Source organism: Cervus elaphus, chromosome 4 (assembly GCF_910594005.1).
Source record: "Cervus elaphus chromosome 4, mCerEla1.1, whole genome shotgun sequence".
NCBI classification, from domain to species: Eukaryota; Metazoa; Chordata; class Mammalia; order Artiodactyla; family Cervidae; genus Cervus; species Cervus elaphus.
In genome coordinates this window covers 19,577,721-19,596,771 of record NC_057818.1, presented here as the reverse complement: position 1 = coordinate 19,596,771, position 19,051 = coordinate 19,577,721, and the positions used below count along the sequence as shown (strand labels likewise).

The window sequence follows — 19,051 nt, the reverse complement described above, 5'->3', positions numbered from 1 at the left end:
TCTCATCCCCGGTGTGTTGTGTGCAAAGATACTCACTTGCCTAGTTTTACCAGACAAAAATGCAAACCTTTCAGCCCACTCCAGATCACACTGCTGAGGCTGTACCTTTAAGAGCTTGGACTCTTAGCTCATTATTTTATTAAATCTATTCATTTGTTCTGCTCTAGTCTGAATAAATAGAAGGCCCATACCCACCCACCTCCAGCTCTCCCCTCCTGTCCACTCCCAGTGTCTCCTTGAATTGAATGTGGGTTTTTTCAGAGGCTCAGGCTGAGGCTGGGTCACTGAGCTCTGCCTCTCTCCCTGCCACCCTCTTTCCCATCCCCACATGTCCTTTCTTCCTCTCTGACAAATGGGAGCTATACTGGAGACTGAACTAGTTGCATTCTGCCACAATATGTGAACACCCCTCTGGGCTCAGGTGTTCAAGCAAGTGGTCAAGCTCAGTAACCCCAGCTGGAGCCTCTACCCGTCAACCCCTGGGCCTCCATCTGATGGGGGCTTCCTTGAGTGGCTCTTGGCACCTTCTTTGTGATTCGCTTTGTCATTCATCCATCCATCCATTCATTCATTCATTCTCTCATTCATGCCATGGATAGGAAGGCCTTCTTTAGACCAAGCACTGGGGCTTCAGTATTCTATCCATCCATCCTTCCATCCCTTTGTGCATCCTTCCATCCACCCAGTCATTCATGCCAGTTACTAATTGCTTCCTCTAGGATAAGACCTGAAATGTACCCTTTCATTCATTCATTCAGTCACTCATTTGTTCAATTACCCAGCATATAGGTATTGGCAGGTATCTTGTGAGGACTCCCAGGGATCCACAAATTTGGGGCTTCTCAGAGTTGTCTCTAGGCAGTTCTAAGCCAAGAGTACCTGTAGGGAGACCCTTACAGAATAACCCAAGAATAACATTCTTGGAAGAAGATGAACAAGGACCACTGAAGTGCTGTTTAGATGGAATGTGAATGGAGGCATAAAGGAATACATAGCTCGTTCATAGCCCTGCACCCAACACTGACTAATGACCTGACTGAAGCGTTCATTTGTCCATCGTTCACTCATGGAAGATTCAGCAAATGTTGAGGACCTACTCTGTGCCCGGCACTGAGATGAGATGGTAGCTACCCCTGCTGGGGACAGTGGCCCCCAGCCGGCTGTGGGCATAGCACCGTCACCCTCAGCTATGCTGAGCTGGGGGCAATGTCTCCTCTTCCCAGACACCCTGTGGGCAGGATGCCATGGGTGGCTCATAGTGCCAAGGCTCCTGGGCGATCCATCACTTTCAATGGATGGACTTTCTCGGTTTACCCTTTTACATTACATTAGCTTTCCCCGTCTCCTCTATGGCGTGTGTGTTGGCGTGGGGGGTTTCCGGTGAGTCAGGCAGTCACATCCTCCAGGCTCTGCCGGATTCTGTCTTGGGGCAAGTCCCTCCTTCAGACCTCAGGGTTCTCAGTGTCCCTGTGTGCACAATGGGTGGTGGCTGGGTACCCCCAAAAGTCCATTTCAGCCTGTGAGTCTCGGGTTTCTTATCTGTCAAATGTGTGTCTGGTAACAGTATGTGTGGCTTAAAAGGATTAAGACATGCAAAACATTTATGCCTAATAATATAATTAAATAAAAATGAGCCTGGCATATAGTAAGTGCTCAGTAAATACAGTTAATGATGATTTTCAAGTCTTTTTAGGACAGCAGTCACAATGCAGGGTAAGATGAGAGCCTGGTTATAGCATAAGGAGGTGGAGGCCATTCAGGCTGAGACAGCAGAGGTGGGGGCAGGGGTAGGGGTGCCCAGGGAAGGGTCAGTGATGCCGTGAAGAGACCAGGGGATGACACGCCCCAGTAGTGATGCTTGGGACATCAATTGCCTTGCTGTCACTTGGAAGTCAAGTCAGGGGACTGCCCCTTGCCACAGCTGCTCCAGGGGGGATCCTGTCATGCCAACTCAGCCACGTAGGGCTCCTCCGCATCACTGTGGTCTGGGCCAGGTGGCTGCCTCCCTTGCTGCTGCCTCTGCCTCTGCGCCTTCCCCAGGCCTGCCAAGCTGCTCCAATCTCCTCCCTCTCTAGGTGGGGCCGGGGCGGCCTCAGTCATTGAGGGCTGACAGCTAGGCAACAAAGCCCACAGTGGCAATTTTTCTGGAGGCTGAAACATGAAAATCCAGGGAAAACTGAAATTTTCTCTGCTGAGTCGTAGATTTGGATGAGTATAAAGGGTGAGTTGGGCCTGCACAGTGGCTGTGTTGTTGGCCCCGGCACATTCAGGGGGGATCCTAGGGCTCTTCCCCTGCCATGGGGCCCAGCCCGCCTCTTCTCCTCTGCCCACTTCTGGCCAAGCACTGTGCTGGGTACACAGGTCCAGTGTTCCCAACAAGCTCAAAGCCTGGAGGGGAGCGAGGGACACACCAAGCCCTGCAGTCCTGCCTAAAGTGTAGGCCAGAGCAGGGGCTCACAGTGGATGCCTGAGACACTCTGAGGGATTGGCAGCCCAATTCTGGACGGTCCATGCAATTTCTACTTTACTAAAAAATTTTTTTTGGCCATGCCATGCAGCATGCAGGATCTTAGTTCCCTGACCAGGGGTCAAACCTGCAACCCCTGCATTGGAAGTTTGGTGTCTTAACCACTGAGCCACCAGGGAAGTCCCACGGTTTGTACAATTAAAAAAATTTGTATTTATTTAGACCGTGTCGGGTCTTCACCAAGGTATGTGGGATCTTTGTTGGGTCATGTGAGATCTTTTCTGTGGCGCGGCACATGCCTCAGTAGTTGCAGCGCACAGGCTTTGTTGCCCTGCGGCATGTGGTATCTTAGTGGCCCGACTGGGGATCAAACCCATGTCTCCTGCATTGCAAGGCAGATTCTCAACCACTGGACCACCAGGGAAGTCCCAGTTCATGCAGTTTTGAAAAAGGTAATTATGTATGTCTTTTAATGGACTTTACAAAACATCATACCCATGATTTCATCAAGATAACTATTTGGGATTAAACTCAGGTAGGTAGCACTGTTAGGCCTGTGGCAGGTGAAAGGACAAAGTTGAGTAATATAATAATTTATATTATATTATATTATATATGCACTGCCGAAGCGAGCACTGAGTAATATAATAAAGTGAGTAAATAAATAGGATAAAGGTCTGGAAGGTGACGTGAGCATAGTGAATCCTTGGTAGACTCGACTTCCGAATCTGGTGCCACCACCTCAGGTAAGCGTTGAGGATGACTTTCCCGAACGCAGAACTTGAGGCCAGGACTTGGGTCCAGGGTAAGCTTTGCTCATGGCTCAGATGGTAAAGAATCTGCCTGCAGTGCGGGAGACCTGAGCTCAATCCTGGGTTGGGAAGATCCCCTGGAGAAGGGAATGGCAACCCATTCCAGTATTCCAGCCTGGAGAATTCCATGGACAGAGGAGCCTAGCAGTCTACATAGTCCATGGGGTCACAAAGACTCAGACACAACTGAGCGACTAAATTCTTGGGGCTTCCCTGGTGGCTCAGATGGTAGACAGTCTGCCTGCCATGCGGGAGACGCAGGTTCGATTTCTGAGTCGGGAAGATCTCCTGGAGAAGGGAGTGGTTACCCACTCCAGTATGCTTGCCTGGAGAATTCTGTGGACAGAGGAGCCTGGCGGGCTACAGTCCATGGGATTGCAGATGACTGACACTTTCACTTTCTTTTCTGTGGTGGGGAGGTAGGTGCTCCAGGAAGAAGGAGTGAGGGGCAGGCAGGGTGAGGCAGGGGAGGGAAAGGCCAACACTGGGGAGGAGTGTCAAAGTCACGGCTGTGGACCCCTGGGCTCGATTCTGCCGGGAATTTCATGTTTGTGCAGGACGCTCCACAGGCTCCAGTCCTTCTGTGGTTGAGGGTGACTTTGGGGGGCGTTAGCTCCTGCCCACCCTTCTAAAGAGAGGCAGAGCCTTGGAGGTGAGGCCTCAGGCTCTGGGGCTCAGAACATCCACTGCAGCTGCGGTTAAACCGAGCTGAGGGCTGTGATGCTCTCACCTGGAGCGCCTGCCACGGAGGCCCCTTTGGCTCCCCATCCCCAGGGTCCTCTTCTGTGAGGTGGGACCACACTGTGACTGTCTGGCAGAATTGCTGCGGGGCATGTCATGGGGCAGAGAGAGTGAGTGTTTTGGGGGAACCGCTGTCCCTCCTGCTGTGGGAGGCTCCTCAGTTCTCCAGGTGCGAGGGGCACCCTCAAGCTGGGCCTCGGAGGGATCTGACTGAGCTGAAAAACAGCAGATCTGGGCTTTAAGGTCAGACAGTGTGCCTGCCTTGTCCGTGGAGATCTGACCTCCCGAGCTGGGGGAACGTGTCCCTCACCAAGAAGTGTCTGAGCTGAAAATGAGGACCTGACCCTGACATCCTCCCAGGGTTCTTGGGTGGGCACCCCGCCTGGGCTCTCAGTGACGCTGCCTCCATGGTGGTGGCGGGGTGTTCTTGCTCCTGAGGAGGTGCCACCCATTCAGTTTCCTTCCCTCGCCTCTGGTGATTCACACACACTGCATCTCAGGGTGGTGAACAGCATGGACTGCAAGGTCAGGTGACCCACATTCAAAGCCCAGCTTGGCCATTTCTAACCCGTAAGACCTGGACGTGCTAATTAACCTCTGTAAGCCTCAGTTTCCTCATCTACAGAGTGGGGGCTGGCATTAACTCATTAGACGGTTGTGAATATCAAACGGGACAGCGTGTGGCAATGGGGCAAACGCTCAGGAAATGTCTAGGGCGTAATAAATGTCATTTATTATCCATGTGTTGGAGGCACGTATAACATGTATGTATAATATGAAATCTACTTGTTAATCGTTTTTTTCCGTGTCTCTAAACTCTGGGTTAGAGGCTTCAAGTTTGAGGTTAGGGGCTCCATGCGGTTTTCTCTGATACTGGGTTTTGTGAAAATTACAATATGAGTCTGGTCATTTTGTTCACATTCTTTACCCTCATCAAGCACTTGCTCTGCCTGCATCTCCAGTGAGAAAGTCAGGGTACAGGCTGCATTCTATAGATGAGGTGAGGAGAGCCTGGAGGCCAAAGGCTGTCCTCAAGGTCACCCAGCTGCTTGGGGCTACAACCAGCCCCAGAACCTAGGTGCTGGTCAAGCCCGCTGGGAGAGGCCTGGGGCTGGTCCCGCGGGTTTAGCTGCATTCTGCCTGGACCCAGGCCGACCTGGGGGGAGGCAGCGGCTCCTGCGTGGATGAGCTCTGATTCTCCCCGGGGGCCTCCCTCCTTCGGGGAGCCCCAAGACCTGCTGAACCTGGCTAAGGCCCCGCCCAGATGCCCTGCCCGTGACCTCCCCCGGCACCTGCTCTGAGTGTTGTGAGCATAGAGCTGAGCCCCGTCTCTGGGGACCAGGGGCAAGGCCTGAGCAGGGGAGGCTGCCGAATGGGTCGGGTGTGGCAGCGGGCTCCTAGGACTGCTGTTTCCGAACCTCGGCTCCCAGGCCCTACCTGGCACTGTCTCTCGTGTCTACTTCCTGGAACAGCTGGGCTGGAAAATCACTTTGGGGGCAGAGCCCAGGAGTGACCGTGCAGACTTCAGCCTGCTGTTTCTGAGTTTTCCAGCTTCCACACTCACTACTTTGTCTTCTTCTTCTTCTTCTTTTTTTTTGATGTGGAGCATTTTAAAAGTCTTTATTCAATCTGTTACAATACTGCTTCTGTTTTGTGTTTTTGGCCACGAGGCATGTGGGATCTTAGCTTCCCAACCAGGGATCGAACTCGCACCCCTTGCATTGGAAAGTCAAGTGTTAACCACTGGACCGCCAGGGAAGTGGTTAGCTTGGAAGTCCCTCCAAGCTCACTTCTATACTGGGTGTCCCAGGCTTTATTCTATTGAATCCCTCTGCCATGATTTTTGCAACACTTGAGTATCACTGGTGCTATGAAGTACCTGGTAGTTTTAAGTCCTCTTTTCATACTTTAATTCATTCTCTTAATTCTGCAAATGGAAAGTCAGTATCATTTGCTGTAAGTAGGCAGTAACCTTAAAAGTAAATTGAAAACAGACCCAAAGAAAAGCCCATGTTCAAGTTATTCCTGCCAGAAGTTGTGGCATTCTGAAAACCCTGAGCCTTGGGGTCTGTTCTTTCTTTGTTGGAACATTAGAGAGAAATTAAAGACACAGCGCCAAGCGGAGGTCTTCTTCTCAGCCTGATGGCTGGAAAGGAGTTGCAGGAATACTGTGCATCAGTGTTAGGCTGCCCCTGAGATCATCATGGGTTCTCACCATGGTGCATAGCCCATGTTTGGGGGAACGCAGGTTGGTGGAGCGCCTCCTCCATCCTCAAAGCCCAGTTTGAGTGCCCCTGCCTCCCAGCATCTCTGGACAAGGAAATGGCACCCCAGTCTAGTACTCTTGCCAGGATAATCCCATGGACAGAGGAGCCTGGCAGGCTACAGTCCTTGGGGTCACAGAGACAGACACGACTGAGCACATACACGCGTGCACATCTCCCGGCATGGCACCCCCTCCCTGCTCAGACTTCCCTGATCCTGCCCAAGAGTGAACTGTCTGGAATCCACTGGTTTCCCCCAGGGCAGGGCTCCCTAGACCCCCACAGATGAGCATGAGCTGCTCGAGGCAGACATACCCATCCCCTCGCCTGGATGCATCGACCTACTGTCTCCTTAGGCCCAGATGAACATTGAAATGAGTGCCTGACCATAGCCATGAGGGAGACCACTACCCCTGCCCCCTGGGATATGCTGGGAGGTGAGCAGAGCTGGCTGCTGAGTGACAGGTTGGTTTAGGTGGCCGGTAGAGGGACATCTTTGGTGAGCACCTTGGCCTGAACAAAGGCTCGGAGGCTGGGCTGGGTGAGGCCTGCTCTCTGATGACAGGAGGTGATTTTGATGGCTTTCTGGAGAAATAGGGAATCATTCTAGGCTCCTTCTGCTAACTGCTGTGAAACTCAGGGCCCTTCCCCTGTCTGAGTCTCAGATGTCTGCTCTGGAAAATGAGGAAAATGATGGTGGGCACCATGTAGGATGGAGGTGGGCATTTAAGGAGGTAAAGCTTATGAGGAGCTTGGCACCATGCCTGTCACTCACAGAGGGCTTTGCAGTTGGTGACTCCAAAGTGGGACTACGCCGTGGGGAGTGGGAGGAGATACTAGCCTGAGGTTCAAAAACTAGCTCAGTGTGACTGTGTCTCAGACCTGAAAGGACGCAGGAGACACAGGCTCCACAAAGCCTCAAAATAACAGTGACCTCAGGTGCCGCAATTCAGGGTGAAAAGTGGCCTCATGGAAGTATCCCCAGGGTCAGGGAGGGGTGCTAATGGTGGCAGAGGGAGTCAGGGAAGGCTTCCTGGAGGCAGTGTCTTGGAGGAGCACTTGCTGAGCAGGCTGGGCATGCCGTGGTGGCAGTACGGGCTTCTGAAGGTGTTGCTCACTTTCTTCCCCACAACGTGTAAAGAACATCCTCTCCCTTTCAGAGCTTCCACTCCAGACGTCACATGCTCTCTTTCCTGAAGTTGGCAGAGGAGATGCCCAAATGCTTCTCAGGAGCTTCGAGGACTTGCAGACTTTAGCTCTGACATCTGCAGCTAAAACGTAGGAACGGGAAGAATGCTATCCAAATAAACTTAATCCTAATCAAAGGATTATTTTCTTACAGAAAAGCCTCACCTATACTTAATAGTTTTAAATTGTTCCGGGTACCAATTAGACTTTTAATTTTGCTGTTCCCTCCGGCGGCTGGAGGATGTGTGTGGTTTGCGTTTAATCAGAGTTGATTTTTTTTTTGCTGGTTCCGGGAGAGGGGAGGAGATGAGAAGATTGTTTCGGGGTTTCCTTCTGGTCCTTTCAGGGCCCGGTCTAGGGGAGAGTTCCTGGGAGCCTCCGAGTTTGGGGCTGTCTGCTGGGGCAGTGTGGACATCTCCAGGGAGCAAACCAGAGTCCCCTCATGCCCGCTTAGAGGCAGCTGGGAGTTTCTGCCTCTGCATTCTGCCTGGAGAACCCAACGCCGAGTTAAATGTATGGATTATCCAAAAATTTCTGCAGCAATAGGGTGAGTTATTATTGATTCACAGAGCACGACAAAACATCGCTGCATGAATTAGCAAACAGCTGTTTCTAATTTGAGTTTAGAACGGTACACAGAGGAACTTGTTTCTCTGTTCACTCCTTTCATTTATAATGAATTTTAATCACCGCTACAGGTGAGAAAAATGTAGAAACAAGCTTGTATCTTGTGGAAGAAACAAAGGAGAGACAGATGCTAACAGATTTCCAGTCTGTGATAAAAGGGATGTTTTGGTACACTTTACATGTAATTAGAGCGCAGCTGTTTCCAGTCCCAGGTCCACGAACACGGCCGAATGTGGGCTCCGCCGATCTCCAAAGGGAGTAAAGAAAAACAGTGATTCAACCCCGAAAGCATTTTGCTTTCTCTTGAGTTGAGCAGAGAGCCCTTCGCTCTGGCCCTTGGCAGTGTTGTTCCATAAAGGCTGATGGAGGTGACTTCAGAGGTGCTGTCTCTGCTCCCGTGACGGTGGGAGGCTGGTGGGCTGAGGTTGGGGTGTGCAAGGAGCCCCGGCCAGGGGGCTGATGGGAAAGCCTTCTGGAGTCCCTCTGCTAGCTGCAAGCACCCCATCTTTGGGGAGCCCCTGATAGGGGAATATCTGGCCCTCCTTTCCTGGCGGGAGTTGATGGTGACACTCCACATTAGCTAGTTTGATCATCGCCAGCTCTCGGGTGAGTTGATGAGCGCTGGCTTTTTCTGCCCCCCTGGTCTGTTTAATTTCTGCAATAAAACTCAAGCTCAATTGCATTTTCAATATCAGTGCTAAGTAAATTTGTCTAAGGGATGGAGCAGCCGGGCAGGCTGTGTGTTCTGTGAGGTCAGAGGCTTCAAGGGGAAAGGCGGATGTCTCCTTTCTGCCCTGAGTGTCCAGTAACCCTTTGGGGATGGCGGCCCTAGTGGGTGAAGGGGGCAGGGGTGTCCTGGGAGTCAGACCTCATTCCCCATCCCCTCCATCACGCACCTGGAGACCCAGGTCCAAGTTTCAGCAAGGCTGCTGATGCCTGAGCTTCTGTGTTTGTATGACGAGAGGATTGGCTGGATGCTGTTGAAGGCTTCTTTACTCTCTGATGTCCTAGGATTGTAAATGCAGGGACCCAATGGGCCTCTATTCAGGTTGAGTGTCTTTTGCTTTGAGAACCACCTTTTGTAGGTGGTAACTGCTGGTCCTTAACTTTGACCTTCCTGGTTGTTAATCAGAACTCAGGAAGATGGGACCTCTCACTGTCTTGTGCTATCCAAACCCCATTGCCTGTCTCTCTTGCTTGCCTCTCTGTCCCTTTCTCTGCTCTGTGACCTTATGTTGAGCTGGGAGGGAGCCAATAGCCAGTGACTATTTTTATTTTATAGAACATTTCTCATATATGGGTGCATGCGTACGTGCTAAGTCGCTTCAGTCGTGTCCACCTCTTTGCGACCTTATGGACTGTAGCTCCTCTGTCCATGGGATTCTCCAGGCAAGAATACTGGAGTGGGTTGCCATGCCCTTCTCCAGGGGATCTTCCCGACCCAGGGATGGAACCTCCATCTCTTATGTCTCCTGCATTGGCAGACAGTTTCTTTACCACTAGCGCCACCTGGGAAGCCCTTCTTTTATATAATGTGTTACAAATATTCACTTATTTCATCTGCATAGTACCTCTATAATTGGGACTGTTATTATTCCCATTTTACAGATGAGAAAACAGGCTGGTTTCTTCTTCTGTGAAACTGGGGAGATTTATTAACTTGATGGAACTGGGAATCTGAGGCTCTGAGGTCTAGCTGCTAGACTCAGCCACCAGACAAACACAGGTGCCTTCAGGGCCAGGATGCCTTGAGATGGGGAAGGGAGCCCTGTGGGTCTGGACAGACAGCAGAGGAAGCACATCTGGTTCTAAGTGGGAGCCACATTGCTGATCCGTCATGGATGCACCAGACTCAGGTCCTGTGCCTCCAGGTCTTTGCCTCCTCCTTTTAGAAAACACGGACGTGCTTTAAAACATTCGAGTTCTTGATTTCTAGCTGTTGGCATTTTTACATAATAACTGATGACCAGGTGGTCCCCAGACTGTCTGGCAGGAGGAGAGCCACAGTGGTCTCTGCCCCACTGCTCAGGTGATCATTCCTCTCAGTCCAGCTGACTGAGAGTCCAGTCCCAACTTTTTCATTTACCATCTGCTCTGTGACATCGGGATGTGATCTAATCTCTCTGTTCTATTTTCTCATCCTTGGCGTTGACCACGCAATTTACAGTGTAAACGCAGATACTTGGTGAAAGAGGGATACAGGCTGGGTGGGAAGCTGGGTTCCCTCCAGCGTACCTGGGAGGGTGGCACCCTGCTTACTTGTAATGTGGAAATAACCACCTCAGCCATGAAAAGCTGCTCTAGTGTCAGAGGGATAACGGGTGTGAAAATGCTGTGTAAAATTTTAAATGCCAGACAGTTGATGGGATTTAGTTAATGAAAGTAGTACAAGTCACACTGGTAATCTTCTTGTCCTGTAGCCAACATTTATTGAATACTTAGCAGCATATGCACATTTTTTTAAGGTAGACACTTAAAAAAAATAAGGTAAATTTTTTTTTTAAATTACTTATGTATTTTTATTTGGCTGTGCTGGGTCTTAGCTATGGCACACACGGTCTTCAGTCTTAGTTGCTGCAGGTGGAATCTCATAGTTGTGGGAGCTTCAGTTGCAACATTCAAACTCTTAGTTGCTGCATATGGGATTTAGTTCTCTGAGCAGGAATCGAACCTGGGCCTCCTGCATTGGGGATGTGGAGTCTTAGCTGCTGCAACACCAGGGAAGTCCCAGGGTAGACAGTATTATTGTCTCCATCCTAGGGATAAAGAAATAGGGGCTCAGAAAGGTGCAGTGATTTGTCTGTGGTCACACAGCTAATGAGTGGCAACTCAGTCTCAGTGAGCCTGAACTCTCAAACCGTGGCTCTGCTGTCTCCCAATGGCTGGTGTGTCCCTGATATTGACTGAGTCTCTTGAAAATAACACTGATGGTTTTGACTCCCCAGAAGATTTATTAAGGGCCTGGATGGCAGTTGTTTGTTGTCAGGTGGCGTTTCAGCAGCTCCCAGAGACAGCTAGAAAAAGGCCTGCAGAGCCATGGCTTTCAGTCTGTCGTGCAGTCTGCAGGCTTTCAAGGCTATGTGCCAAGTGTCCCTTAGAGGCAGGTCAGAGAATAGGACCCGACCCTTCACCCACTAGGGCCAGCTGGGGAAGCAGCTCTTAAGGGCAAGAATGCCTTGGTTCGTCTCAGTTTGGGGTTGCTGACTTCTGCATCCCAGCCTCCACCCCAGTGCTGTCTGTTGACCCCTGAAACCACCACCCTTCTGCCCCACCTGCTTATTTTTTATATCCAAACTGAAAGAATGATCCCCAATTTCCCTGTCTCTGGCCTTACTGGGGATGATGAGATCGTATCCACAAAGGCACTCTGCACTCCCTGGAGCAGAGAAGGGTGACTCTGAGTTGCTGTTATTTTTATTAAAAGCATAATTCTAATTCACGATTTCAGTTGGAGCCATGTCAGTTCCTGGTAACCTCCATGGGGCTCCTTGACCTACCTCTGAGCAGAGACCCTCCAGCTGCCTCATCCCTCTTCTTCCCAGGGTGGACTCCTGATTTCTAAGGGGTTGGGCCTCCATCCTTTACACCACACCTTCAGATGTCCCTTTAGGAAAATCAAATACCTAGATGCAAGACTGACTGCTTTCATGAAAGATTTTTTTTTTTTTTCTTTCCTCTTTCAAAGTGCTTCAAAGTAGCAAAGCATTGGTTGAGAGTTGAAACTTGAGATAGTAACTAATTGACAGAGAGGCTGGGCAGTCAAGAGCAGAGAAACCTAAGAATGCTAGGAACCTTCTGTAAACCCTTAGAGGTCCAGACACATAGAGCAGGCTCAACAAATACATGCAGAGGGAAAGACAGGGAGATAGCCAGCAGAGAGCTAGGATACCTACTATCCGCCAGTCCTCATTGCTGTACCCAGGGAAGCCATCACTAGTTGATCACAGACCCTTAGAGCTACAAAGGCTCTTAGAAGACCAATTCGTCTGGTTCATTCTCTCAGGTGTTGGGAAAAGGAAAGCACAAAGAGGGGATGTACTTGCCTATGGTTATTTAGTGCCAGAATCTGAACCTAGTTTAGTAGTGATCTCATCCACTATGCTCATGGTTCCACCCTGGGCTCGTGGCCTCACCCTCTAGGCTCAAAGTTCTACACTCTGGCTTTACCTTCTGCATTATCTTTTTTTTTTTTTCTTTAATGAAAAGTAGCACATGTTTGCAGCCAAGTAACTGGCTGCCTATTTCCTGCCTGTAGAATTTGGGGGTTCCATAGGCTTCTTTCATCTCCTTTTTGGTCCAGGCTGGCAGTGTTTCTGCTGGTGTAAACTTTTCAGGAAACTTGGTGGTCTCCTGTGTATGTCATGGGGAATCAATTCCATTGGATAAGAGGTCCCTATATAGATTTTTTCCCCCTAGATAATCCCATCTCCACTTTTGGCTTCTGCTCTGATGGTTCCAGGGCAATGCCCTTAAATTTCCTAGATGCTCTCTGGTGAATCACATTCTTAATCTCTTCAAAGAGCCTTTTGTGTGACTGAGTGCTCCAGCCTTTTGCTTTTTCTGAGATACAGGCAAACTGTATAGTCACACTCTCGGTCTTTTCTCTAGAGCGTGCTTTGCTGATAGTGAATCTCTTAATTATAATGTCTTTTGCAATCTGGTTAAGCTGAGAACTTCTAAAATCATCAACTCCTTGTTCCTCTTTGCTTACCAGTCTCCTCTCAATCCCTCTCTTTCCTTTCTACTATTAGCAGCAAGAAGAAACTGGCCATGCCTTCGATAAGCTGTTTGGAAATCTCAGCCAAATATCCATTTTTCACCCATTACAAGTCCTGCTTTCCACATAAGTGGGGGGCATGATTCCATTAAACTTCCTGCCACTATATAACAAGGATCCCTTTCTTCCAGTTTCCAATATCAAGTTCCTCATCTTCTAAGCCCTCACCGTCAATCCCTTTTATGCTCATGTTTCTCTTATCAGTCTGTTCATGATATTTATTCATTTCTTATGGTGACTTAGGTTTTCTCAAATGTACTCCTTACTTCCTTCTGAGTCTTCTCTGAGTCATTAATATCTATATTTCTATGAATAATCTTTTACAGGTAATATAGGCATTTTTCTATCACACTCCTGAAAATTCTAGTTGCTGCCCACTGCCCAATCCCAAAGCCACTTGCGCACTTCTCTGGTGTTTGTAACAGCATCCCCCTGCTCCTGGTACCAATGTCTGTTTTCACTTCCTATTGTTGCTATAGCAAATTAGCATGGACTTAGTGGCTTAAAACAGGAACAGATTATTATCTTACAATTCTGTAGGTCAGAAGTCTGGCAGGGATCTCACTGGGCTAAAATTGCAGGGCTGTGTTCCTTTCTGAAGGCTCTGGAGAGAATCTGTTTTCATGCTTTTTCCATTTTTAGAGGCTGCCCGCATTCCTTGGCTTGTGGCCCCCTTCCATCTTCAAAGCCAACAGTTGTATCACTCTGACCTCCTCTTTTGCCTTCCTCTTCTGCATTAAGGACCCTTGTCATTACATTGGGCCCTCCCAGATAATTCAGCATAATCTCTTTATCTGGAGGTCATCTAATTAGCGATCTTAATTCTATCTACAACCTTAATTCACCTTTGCCAGATAATGTAACATATTCATAGTTTCTGGGGATTAGGACATCACATTTTGTGGGAAGGGGGCAGCATTATTCTGCCTACTACAATCTCCCAGACGGGGCTTTGCCCAGGCTGTTTCAGCATCCTGCTGTATCTGCCACCAACTGAGGCAAGAGGCCAGCTACAGGGACTCTCAGTGGCTACAGGCACCACTTCAGGTGGTCCAGTGGCTAAGACTCCATGCCCCCAATGCTGGGGGCCCAGGTTGTACCCCTGGTGAGGGAACTAACTCCAACATAATGCAACTAAAGATCCCACATGCTGCAACGAAGACCTGACTGAGCCAAATAAATATTTTTAAAAAAGAAGGCAGCCACATTCATTGGTGCTTAGCATCAGAGCCAGCTTCTGGTGATCCACTACTGACTTTGCCCACTTTGGGACACATCTTTGTGGCAGGTGAGCTTGTAAAGCGTGGGGCCTCTTCGTGGCTCTCCTTGAGTTACAGTGCTTGGCACCGAGCAGCTTCTGCAGTGGGGCGGGCTCTGAACTGGGCCTGGAGAGGCAGTGTAGTCTAATGGTCAGTGAGTGGCTTTGGGGTGGGGGTAGTGGTCCATTTGCTACTTGCTAATGCCGTGTGCTCAGAAAGTTTCTTTCCTTCCTGGAGCCTCAGTTTGCAAGTTATAAAGAAGGAGATGTAATAACAGCTCCTGTCTCAAAGTGATGTTGTCAAAACCAAATGAGAAAATGCTGGCAGAGGATCTGGTTTATACACAATGTTCCATGAGCAGTGACTGCAGTGGTTTTTGTGAGTTTAGTCCTGACTCTGTCTGCTCCCGCCTTGTGGCCTCTGTTTCCCCATCTGTGGATAAGATGAGCGATGACCCATTCACTTCCTCTTGCCTCCCCTCCCCCTTGCGCTGATGTTGATTCTATGTGTGTGCATGTAATTGAGTCAAGGAGTGTTCAGGGATGGGTGGCCAGCTTTGCCACCTGGTAAGAGGTAAGGAGAAGGGCAGGCACTCTTGTCCCAGGTCTCTCGCTGGACTCTATGTCCAGTGTTCTCTCCTCTGCCCCAGTGCGTCTCCCACAGGCACCGATCCACCTGCTGTGTGCAGCCTGGACTGTCCGCGGGGCAGCGTCCAGGGCTCTCAGCCCCCAGCACAGTCCCCCGTGCTGGAGGTACTGGTGGACCTGGTGGAAACTTCACTGCCGGGGCCGCTCAGCTTTTGTCCGCTCTGGAGCCTGGCGGTCATTTTTATTCACCTGAACGGACCTGCCCATTCCAGGAATGTCCTAGAAACCTGGAAGCTGCCTGGGCATCAGCTGTTTCCACCTTCCCGCCCACGGCAGCAACCCCTCCAGTGTTCCTTTCAGAGCCATCTATTTCTCGTGCAGAGCTTCAGTGAGGGATGGCTCCCCCCACCTCCCTAGCCTGTGCCCCTCGCTGCAGGAAGGGCCCTTTCTGCAAACTCTCAAGGGCTGGCTACTCTCCCCCGGCATCTCGGACTTCCTCTGCAGCTCCGACCTTGATTCTCTGTGCCAGGAGGAGCATGGAGCTGAGGGTCCCAGCCATCCTGGGTGGCGGCCACTTGACTCCACCCGGTCAAGGTGCATCTGAGGCTGTGCTGTCAAGGCTGCAGACTCAGCCCGCAGAATTGACCCAGTGTGGCCACGTGAGCTTGGGGTCACCTGACTCTTTCTTCCGCTGATATATCCTGAAGCCCAGTTAATGTTCTTTTTACTACCTAATTGAGTTTTTATCGAAGTTTCTCCCCACTTTTATGCTTATTTTTGTTCTCTTCCTGCAGCCGACAGCAGAAGACCCATATAACCCATTTCCTATCAGCCCTTTTTGAGGATTAGTCATTTTTAAATGACTGCAATTTCCTTTTTGAAAGTGATTTTTATACTCATTTTGTTCTGTTTCTTTAGCTGTACTTACTCTAGGTGAAAAGGGGAAGCCGAGGATCTGATATTAGTCACTGGGTTTCCCTCTTGATCTTCTGCTGTGACCATACCCTCTCCCAAAAGATAGAAGCAGAGTAGCATGGTGGATCAAAGAGTCGGACACAACTGAGTGACTGAGCACACACACACACAGCCTGGTGGGTGAAAGCACCGGCTCAGAACCAACTAACTAGGTTTGAATCCTGGCTCTCCTGCCTGCAAGCTGTGTGGCTTTAGGTAAGTTACTCAGCCTCTCTGTGCTTCAGTTTTCTCACATGAGCAGGGAAATAATAAGAGTAGTGCCTATCTCATTGGGCTATTGAGAGGACTGAATGAGTTAAAAGAACGCCTGGCACATAGTAGAATTTATCAAATTGGGAATAAAAACGTGGCTGGGACAGCTGGTCTTTCCTTGAATCTGCCTTCTCCCTGAGTTCTGAAACGTTCAAGTTGAAGGGGATCTCGGGATTGCCTTCACCCTGTTTCTGCCCCCCTTCCCCTTCTGCAGTCTGCCCAAGGGCGTGTGCTGCAATGGTTTCATTTGTGAGATGACTAACAGCATGACGGGAGCATGGTTGCTGTAAGGACCCCCCTTCTGCCGACCCCTCCCCTGCGCATCCACCCTGAGTGCGCTGGCCCTGGTCCTCTCTCCAGCCTGCTCCTAGAACAGTAAGCTAAGTGCCCCTCACACAAAATGCATCTGGAGGGATGGGACGGATGGCAGCAGCCAAGGTTAAATGTTATGAGAGTGAAAGGCTTTGAACAGGGCAATCTGAGTTGGGTCTTTTATTTGTCAACATGCCCATTTCCCCTGATTGGGCCTTTTCAGTTTAAGGAGCCTTATTTCAATTCAGATGATTATAATCTCAGCAGTTGCTCAGTTTGTTGCTCCCAAAATAATGTGCTTTGCTGTAGTTTTGAGACTTGTTTACAGAAAAATAAAGCCAGCCGGGCAGCTCTGTGATGAACCTCAGGGGGCTGTGGTGCCCGGGCAGGTTGACCCTCGTTCCCAAAGACTGGGTGGATGAGGGGGTGCTGGGGAGAGTAGACCCCGAGATCCTGGCCACACACCGCTGGGGCCTCCGGCTGTGTGACTGAAGGCAAGTTACTCACCTCTCTGAGTCTCAGCATCCTCATCTCAAAAATGGGATGTTACCGATGGGAGGATGAAAGGAGAGTATTAATTGCGGTAATAGAAGCACTTAGCTCAGTGCTGGCACTCGGGACATGCTCACTAAATGTAGCTGCTAATTTTATTAGCACTAGTGGTACTCATTAGTGCTAATTATGATTATTGGCCAAATAGCGCTTTTGTTTATCAGCTTTATTGAAGTATAATTTGCATACCCTAACACTCCCTTGTTTTAAGTGAGCAGTTCAGTGACGTTTAGTAAATTCACAGAGCTATGCAGCCCTCACCGCAGTCCAGCTCGCAGGCATTTCCATGATCTCTGAAGGACGCCTCTTGCCCATTTGCAGTCAGTCCCTGCTCCCTCCTCTGGCCTCAGGCAATCACTAATCTGCTTTCTGTCTCTACAGATGGGCCTGGTCTGGACAGTTCATGTGAATGGAATGAGTGCTTCTTCACATTAAATTTTCTCATCCACCCCTCATGGCGCAGCTCTGTTTCAGATGTGTGAGCTGACTTAGAGTTTAGGGGCGTGCTCGTGGGGTGACCCGTGAACGCAGGAGCAGGGTTCATCCTTGGGCACAGTGAATGAAAGACGTGTGCAGGCTTGGTCTTTCGGGTCAGGTGTCTTCCTTGCACCCATGAACCAGCTGGCTTTTGAGCCCGGATCCTCCACTTGTCAGCCAGCTTTGACAGCTCCTGGGCCTCGGGGGCCGCTCCCCACAGTGCAGGCGGTGGGCCATCCCGGTGGCCCTGTTGGGGCTCAAAGAAGAGTCAGACCGTGACTGCTTGGGAGCTTGTCATGGGGCCCCCCTCTCCGTCTCACCTACGCAGGTGTCTTGCACGATTGGCCTGTGTCAAGGGGCCTGACAGTGGGCAGGCCTGGCGCTGTTCTTCCCTGGGGGGGGCCTCACATGGCTGTGCCTCAGTTTCCTCGTCTGTCCAGTGGGAGGGGCCCTGGTCCCCACCTCCTCTGTGCTGGAGACAGCCCTTAGTGATGCACATTGGAAAGGCTCCATGGCAGTTTGCACGAGTCTGAGCTGAGACATCAAAATAATAAAAAGTCAGTGGAGCCCAGCCTGGGGTGGGGGCGAGCGGGTCTCCCCAGCTGCCCCAGCTCCAGCCATCTCCTCCCTTGGGTCCCTTTGTCTGCACCCTGAGAAGCCAGCTGGCAAGAGCCAGGAATTAGCAGGCAGGGGCTGGGGCACCTCCTGCCACATCTAATCCAGGGAGCCGGCAGCGCTGGGTCCTTCCCGTCTGAAGGCCCCATAACATGAGGCCCCCAGGGGAGTGGGTGCCCTCACTCTGGGAGGCACCCCATACTGGGCTGGGTGACTGGGCTTTGGGGGCGGGGAGACTGCAGACAGATCGGGGCTCTGGAGAGCAGCATCCTTCTAGGCAGAGCTCTGCCAGCCGTGCCAGCTGGGGTCAGGCACATCTTCACGGGGTCAGGGCCAAGGGCCCAGGCGGGCACGAGGGTGGGGGTGGGACCTAGGAGCAGGCTCCGAGCCAGCTCTGAGGGGCCCTGGAAGACCCTCCAGCAGGCCTTGTTGTCTTTTCAAGTCTTGGGATTGGCAGTTGTGAGAGCCTGCGGGTGCAGGGCCCCTGGTCTGAGCCACGCGCCTCCATGATGGTGTGTGTGCTTGTGTCTGCAGGTGAGTGTGTGTATATGTCCAAGCCTGTGTGTGTACGTGGATGTGATAATGTAGGAATGGAGGTGTGTGCGTATGAGAGAGAGAGTACGTGACCGTGTGATTGTGTGTTTGTGATGGTGTGTATGACTGTGTGTGAGTGTGTGTGTGTTGGAGTTCACATGTGAGTTGCAGGAGTGCTATATGAGTTGTATGTGTGCGTGAGTGTGTTTATGTGTGCAGGCGTGTGAGTGGTGTTTGCCCAGCCTGGGAGTGAGGTCCCCTGCCTTTCCCTTCTAGAAGATCTGGGCTGCCTCTAGCCAAGAATTTCTGGGTTACATCTGTGAGGGCTTTTCTGAAGACTCAACCAGGCTGGCTGGGGGCCGGAGAGGCGGGACAGTGGTCTATTTCCTCGGGGTTATAAGAGCAAGGTCAGTGCAGCCGAATCTGAGCTTTCATTTGTCTCTCCTGTCCCTAGCAGCCTGCAGTCCCTTTCATTCATTATTAAGTCTTAAATCCACCCAACACGAAACCTGAGCCATGGAACTCACTCCCTGCTCAGGCTGCTTTGGTTCAATCCCTGCCGCGTCTCAGGAAACTTCACTGGTTTAAGTTGCTGGGTCCAGTGTCCAGAAA

The 19,051-nt window shown here is 50.6% G+C and overlaps 1 protein-coding gene across 4 annotated transcripts in view; it reads left to right on the top strand.

The window, feature by feature from the left end:
- Positions 1-19,051, top strand: part of ZNF423 (zinc finger protein 423) — a 343,660-nt gene that overhangs the window by 177,096 nt on the left and 147,513 nt on the right. The window contains exon 1 of one of the 4 annotated variants that reach the window (XM_043898408.1): positions 7,542-7,562. The exons of the other annotated variants lie outside the window; for them this stretch is intronic. The gene's annotated coding sequence lies outside the window, so the exon portion shown is untranslated. Of the gene's footprint in view, positions 1-7,541; positions 7,563-19,051 lie in introns of those variants that run through there. 4 annotated transcript variants of the gene reach the window in all.